At 30.0% G+C, this 7,875-nt stretch overlaps 1 long non-coding RNA gene across 1 annotated transcript; it reads right to left on the reverse strand.

Moving 5' to 3' along the window:
• Nucleotides 1-832: 832 nt before the first annotated feature.
• On the reverse strand, nucleotides 833-3,668 carry LOC125853037 (uncharacterized). The gene is made up of 3 exons (XR_007445110.1): nucleotides 3,514-3,668; nucleotides 2,491-2,607; nucleotides 833-1,239 (listed from the first exon to the last, which is right to left on the reverse strand). It is a non-coding gene; the product is annotated as an uncharacterized LOC125853037 (long non-coding RNA).
• Between the last annotated feature and the right edge of the window lie 4,207 nt (nucleotides 3,669-7,875).

Raw genomic sequence — 7,875 nt, forward strand, 5'->3', positions numbered from 1 at the left:
ACATTGCATTTAAAATTGTGCATATAGATCAAGTTTTACCTGTTACCTAGTACCAAATACCAAATGTATCACGACAAAGTGAGGAAAATGTAGCATATGGAGTCAGCTAAATTCTCACGTAATATTTTACTGCATTTAATCGTACAACAAATAATACAAAATTCAAAATCTAATGCCTTCCGAATTTGCCAACATTATACCTCTTAACAGTAAATTTTGCTAGCTTGAAAAATATAAAATACAGATGAATATTCAAGATTGCGATTTTTGTGCAACTTAGCTTATGACCTATGCCTGCAATTACACATAGCACAAAGGAAAAGGTTGAAACAAGTAAAAGAAAAACTCAAACCAACTAATTTCATAGAAAAACGAAATCTAGCTAATTTATCATGCAAAATTTTACTATTAAATCTGTTCTCTAGAGCTCACCTAAAGAGTATTATTTGAAAACTGAAAGTAAAAAAAGAGAAAAGTAATAGAGGTGAAGTGTGCAGACTCTTCAATTTTGATGATGCACCCATGTTGGATTCTACAAAAATACACTATCTTTGGAGAATTCAGCGTGCACCAATTAACATTTTTGAAGAGTCCAAGCAACATAGGATTATGAAACTTGAAACTTTGTATAACTAAGAAAGGTCCAAACAATGACATAATGATAAAAAGATTACAAAAGTAAATCCATTATATGCCTATAGTGCTTTTAAAAGCATCTTTAGACTACTTGAAAATTTTAAAATTATTTTCGCTATATCTAAAGTAATGTTAAGCTCTACTCAACAAAAAATAATCTGAGACATCTCTGGTCATTTTTAGACAATAACTCCAGGAAACAGATAGCCAAAATTAGTACTCTAAACAAATTTAACTTCTTTAGAATAACAATATTATTTTCAAAACCGACTCTAAATGACCTATATCTTTTTGGATAAGTAATAAGAGACTCTTCATGAAGTACACCTTTCATTGAAAAATTTGTCAGACAAGTCTCGTAAATAAGTAGAATCAATGATAAACTCATGTATTGTCATTTCATAATATTAGAGACAAAGAGGAATAACGTACCTGGGACAATTAGCACTAACAAATATCCATATTTGTTCTGCACTCATGTTAGTTGTCTTAGCTGAACCAAAATACTTGATATATTGGAAATGTGAAGCATATTACACTTGCGGTAGTGAGTTTGAATATAAATAAATATATTCTATTCAAGCTTGTGAGCAAATACCACATCTGCCCAAAAAGAAACTGAGCATTATAACTTTAAGGCATCGTCTACGCCTGATTTTCCAATTTATACAACCATAAATAATTTTCACGACAAAAGCACTTTAATAGCAAGAGCAACAAAAAAAAATTGCAAGAATCACATGACTTGTTGCTTTGGGCCAAATAAATCCAAAATAAATTGAAAATGCAGTAAATTTGTGGATTGATCAGAGTAGACAAAACATGGGAGTCCAACCCAAACGATAACTTGACCATTTACTTTAATAGTTTGTCGTGAATCGATTCCATGCTCTTTCAAAAACAACTTTAATTTCCTTCCTAATCTGTTGCATCATACCCTTTTTTTATATGTTAGTCGTCTCACCATGCACGACCTGTTTACTACTTATTTTTTCTAGCCCTTTGGGTTAGCCATCAATAGTTTGAGTTAGACGTCAATAGATTTTCTTGTCGCATGCATTTTATACATCAAAAATCACTAAAATGTAATAACAAATTTTATCATATTTACACCACTATGTTATACATTCTACCTGCACTAAATAGACAACAACAACAACATCAATAAATAATCAGTGTAATCACACAAGTGAAGTTTACGACACCAAAAAGACAACATACAAATTTCAATTTGATGTGTTTTGCTTTGTCTTCAAAAGATCGAAAAATTCTCTCTTTTTTGTATTGTGCAGCAAATCTTCTTCACCTTTATGATGCTTAAGTTGTTTCATATACCATAACAAATTAACAATAACTCCTTGTTGAGTATGACATTGTTCATTTTTAGATTAAATAAGTTCGAAAACATGTTTCAAAGCTGTGAGCCACCAAAAAGTGATATAGGTGGCTATTTCTTTCCATATCTTCTTTACAAATGTAACACATATTGCACAAGTTAAAACTTCTTTTGGTAGATTAACATGTGTTAAATAAGATTGGCGGACTACTAACCATGTGAAACAGGCCACCTAATAATGGACATTTCTGTCCCTGATTCGTTTTTATCCATTATCAAACATTTAAACATCCTACATGAATTATTTTGGAACAAGATCTCACAAAAAATCACCTTTACTGTTAGAAATCTACCATACTTTTGTCTCTCTCATATAGGTTACTTCATAAGGACCATACTGGACTCATGACATTTGCAATAGTAGTCGATGAATATTTAGATTCAATTATAGGCTACAACTCTCAACAAATATGGCTGCCGAAGTAGCACAATAGAAAGAGGTTGCATAAGCATTTTACCTGGTCTAAGTCGAGCGAGTGATGATGCACATTCAACCATTGAGTAAAGCATCATTGAATATCTCGAGAAATATGACGAAGGACACATGAATCCCTTTGAGAATGCAGCATATTGACCTAAAAAATAATTAATCATAACATTTAGATAGTGCAATAGGCATAGCTTCTACGGTTTAAGTTGTTTTGATATCTTTGTTACATTTTTTAGAAGAACAGTAAGTGCATCTAATTTAAACACTCTCAACATAGCTAAATAAGCGTACCTTAGAAAGTAAATCATTAGAAACTAAACTGAGAAGCTTCATGTCGATATGCATTTCGAGACTCTAATGTTGTCTCTTGGAATCTCTAAAAGCGAAATTGGTAGCTGAAAATTGTTTGGTGCCGTCTTTTGAAGTTGGAATTTGAAATTTACCTATGGAATCAAAAAACTTTTTGGTAGAAAGCTTTGAAATTCACCATTGGTGAAGCTTGGGTCTGACTTGGTGATAATAACAATTTACTACACAGATGAAGCTAGTGATAACCGTTCAAATCTCCATGTTAATGTTTATAGCTGAATCGATGACAGAAGAACTGTCAACGAAACTGGAATTTGGGTTCAGAGTTAGAAAAAATTCATAATAAGCCAACCCAGGTGTGAATTTTTTTGCTGAAATTTTGATCTACACTTTAAAAAGTTCATGCAAATTTTTGAAAGCTGATTGAACCGTGTGAAAAAACTTGAAGGAACACTGACACAAGAGATAATATGAATGACTGATCTAGAAGTCGACATAGTGTTCATCATTTGCCTTGAATAATAATATAATTAATAATACGATTATGCCCTTGGTCGTTCAGCCCATGGCTTAAAAATATTGCATATATATGTGAGAACAACATAAAACTTTACATCAATTATAAAATTGGGGAAGATAATTAGATAGAATAATAACGACATCAAACCTATATTTCAAGGGTAAAATTCAAAAGTTCGAAGAAAACTGAAAGAAATTTGTTAAATTTGTAAGAAAAACGTACCTCACTCTTAAGGCTTATGAAGAATCATATGATTCATTGTTGTTGGGGTTGGAGGAAGAGAGATGGAAGAACTCGATTCTTCTATTCAGAAGGGTTAGAAAATTTGGAGTCTATTTTGTGCTAATGAGGAAGATGGAGGGTTCTAGAATTATGGAGAGAGTGTCATGTCAGGTTAAATTTACGGTTTTGCCCTTGGTCGTCCTCTTCTTCATGTTTCTATATAATTAATAATAATATAATATTTATATATATATGGGAGTTTAGGCCCAATTATAATATATAATATCAAGCAAAATGACTCTTTTGCCCTTGGTCGTCCTAGTTAGCTTCACTCTTCTATATAAAAAAAATAGAAATAGAAATATATATATATATATATATATATATATTTATTTTTATTTTTTTTTGCTTCCAATTCTATTTTAACCTATAGTTAATTCTATATTGATGATTTTAGTAAGTAGCTTAAGACAATTTATTAAAATTTTGGTAAGCTGTTTTCTTTAAAATCCTATATTCTTTCTACTATATTATAAAAGGGAGTTTAGGCCCAATTATAATATATAATATTCAAGATTGGGACTTTCTTGAATATTATATATTATATTTATTATATAGTAGAACTTGGCATAAACTCCCTTTTAAAATTATATATATATGTCACAAATGGAAAAGTCTCAATCAAGGAAGCAACATATATCACTTACAAATGACTTAAAAAGTATTAAAAATTACAATAATTATCAATATATATATATATATTATTTTAAAAGGGAGTTTATGCCCAAGTTCTTCTATATAATAAATATAATATATAATATTCAAGAAAGTCCCAATCTTGAATATTATATATTATAATTGGACCTAAACTCCCTTTATTAATATAGTAGAATAGAAAATAAAAAAAAATAGTATTTGCCTTCAATTAATTAAGGTGTACACTTAGTAGCTGTTTGTCTATGTTTCATTTGAAAATTCAAAAAAAAAATTTCTTAGTGAAAATTACGGAAAGTTCAACTCCAAAAAAAAAAAAAAAAATCATGATCAAACACCACCTTTAAGTTCACTTCAGCTAACACACCTCATATACTAATGAGTTTTTTGTTTTCATACACCTATTCTTCCTCTTTTGGCGTCTAACACTACCACCAAATACAGGGTCATTTGATAGAGTGTATAAGGATAACAGTGAATAGATACAGTATTTGAGAGTATTTCTTATATATTATTTGGTTTGGTGTATTAAGAATTGTTTTGTTTTTAGTCATGCTTATTAATGTAATTAGTCTTGTATTGTTGCTAAGACCATCTCCAACCCAACACTATTTTAGTGAGTAAATAGTATCACATTAAATTTGGTGTGAATACCAAATGGCGTTGACACTATTTTAGTGTAAAATTTGGTGTTATGAATTGGGAATGCCCTAATACCATGATTGCTATTTATTAATTATATACACCCTATAATACTGAAAAAGGTATTATATAAGTTGAAAATCCTACCAAACAAAGCATTGAATAATACCTTGACTAATACAAGTCTTAGATTTTCTAATACATTTTACTAAACGATCCCTTAGTTGGTAAGAGTCGTGCAAGTATTAATATGAATTAACTATGCATGTATTAGCAATTCCACCTTCTATGTTGCACAAAATAATACATATATTTTTTCATACCTAATACATGTATTAGTTATGCAGATTTTGTAAATTGCAAAAAAAAAAAACCGTATTAATTTATACATGAATAACTTACCTCCTATCCAAGTACCAAACACAATAATAGATTTAATACTGACATAACTCACTCCAACACAACTACAAACAAGCAACCCCTAACAATTTCAGCATCTAAGCTAGTTTGAATGTTATATTCACTATTCAGTATTTTACTCATCAGAAAGAAAGTTGGAATAATTTGATGAGTGGTAGATTTTCACTCATTTGTGCCTTTTTTAGTTCAACAATTAGTGTTCTCAATGCCTATTTATATCATATTCTGATGACATTTTGATATTTTGCAGCTATGAATGCTAAAGGACAAGGCAAGGATAAATATATGAAAAAAAGGCCAAAATTATTGAAAGGAGTACAAACTCTCAACTCGTAGTAACCAAAAGGGTGGATGACCCAATTGGTCGGACCTCGTCCAAGTTGACAGTGTTCATAATTGTAAATATTCAAGGCAGGTCGAGAAACTAAAATTGAAATGGCAATTCGCCGAAGTAGATTGGGTGAGTTGTAGTTCCATCACCGAAGGTGACAAACTTTTGAGTAAAAATGAAAGTTGAATTGGCGAACATAGTGATAATCGGCGATTCGCCAATGCTAAAGGCTGACTCAATTGAGTTTGTCAACAGAGATTCAAACACCTGAAGCCTGAAGCAAAAGAAGGGCGAGCTAAAGAGTGAATAACGATCTGCCAAATGTGTTAGGCGGGCTCGACTAATATCACCGAACGGTTAGCGCATGAAATTTTGAGCTAATTTTGGGGAAACTATAAATAGCCCAAAAGTGAGAGAAAATATATATGAGATCTAGACACAAATCTTTTCTCTAATTTCATAGTTAGTTTTTGGATATTGAAAAAAAATACTATTTTCTTAGTTTTGAGGTTTTCAAACACTCTTGTAATTGACAATTGAAGGTTGAAATCGAAGTGGGTATTGAAGATTGCTTAATTTCTACACAATTGATGGCTAGTAACATCATAGGTATAATTTCTTTGCTTTTTGTGATGTGTGGCTAAAACCCCAACTCTAGAGGTGTGATTATGGGGTTGGGTGTTGATTTAATGTAGTGGGTCTTGTGCTTTGCTCTATTTTATTGATGGTCATCCATGTATTTAGGTTATTTAGCATGGGGTTAATTCATAGGTTAAGGTTGCAAACTTAATCGTAGTTTAGATGTTTGATTGATGCTCGAAAGAGATCAATTGAAGTGGGTAAATAATTTGATGCATGCAATTTATGTTTGATTTCTATGATTTGCCAGAAAGAGAGATTGTTTTAGAAGTTATTTTATTTAGAAAAGAGTAGTCACTTAATTTAAAAAAAAAAAATCAAGAAAACTACAAGAATTTCAGAAGATTCAAAACAGAAAATCAATTGAAATATCAAAGAGAGGTTTGAGGTTCACATTTACACTTCAAGAAGGATTTTAAAGCATGTGAAGTGCCCACTAAATGCTGCAACTTTCACATTATTCAACAATTTAATTTACTGTGTTGCAGTTTTCGCATAAAAACAATATGTTACGTATATATAATTATAAAAAATACATATATAATTTATTGGTTCAGTTCAATTATTTTTTTATTTTTTAAAATAAAATTAAAATCAAATTAAATATTATCAATTTTAAAAAATATAAAACCAAACTAAAAGATTTAATCGATGAACACCCCTAGACTAGTAGTACGTTTATTTTCTCTCTTTGCGTGAAACATCAGAAACGTAAGTCTTTTTTTCCTTATTGAAATTTAATTTGTGTTCATTCCGACTCTTAATTGTAGTAAAAAAATTGAAGGCTTACACGCTACTCAATTTCATTAATTAGTTTTTTTCAATTCATGTTTAATGTATTGTTCTCTCTCACACGTCACAAGAAATATGACTTTCTTGCACATTACTATTTTCTCTATTGTTGAATAGGTGACCACCATTGACTTGACACATTCCTTAAGAAATTATAAATAAATACAATATTTTAAAAAATATAATAAAGAAATGACTATAATTAATGACAAAGATTAGAAACTAAGTGTAAAATTGTTCATTGATTTCATAAAGTTGACAAATATTGCAAGACATCCCAAAATAGTATAATGGACAACTATTATTGGACGGAAAGAATATGTAATAGTATAAAATAATTTGCATTCGAACTTGTGGAACAATGGTTTGAATTAAAAAGTAATTTTCAGTTACTTTCAGTTAAATATGATTATTTGCTTTAAACATGCTATTTTAAAAATATACAATAAAATAATTAGTTATTAATAACTATGTTTTAGACTAAACAAAAATCATAGGAAGTATACATTGATTATACAATATAACTTACCTATATACTATGAGCTATACACTGTACTGTATATGGTACACTCAAAAAATTGAAAATAGCTTAATTATACATGAAGTATACATTGACTATTTAACGTTGATCAATTCAAAATCACCTCTAAATTGTCCCAAATTTTAGATATGAAATCTTCTCGATATTGTGAATCATTTGATATATAATTCGTTTGAAACGATTCACATTTGTGATATGTCGAAGCAACAAAGAAGAAGAAAAAGATGCAGAAGAAGCAGAGGAGGCGGAGGAGGAGGAGGACCAAAACACGTAGAAGAAGAAG

This window comes from Solanum stenotomum, unplaced genomic scaffold, assembly GCF_019186545.1.
Source record: "Solanum stenotomum isolate F172 unplaced genomic scaffold, ASM1918654v1 scaffold7940, whole genome shotgun sequence".
NCBI lineage: Eukaryota > Viridiplantae > Streptophyta > Magnoliopsida > Solanales > Solanaceae > Solanum > Solanum stenotomum.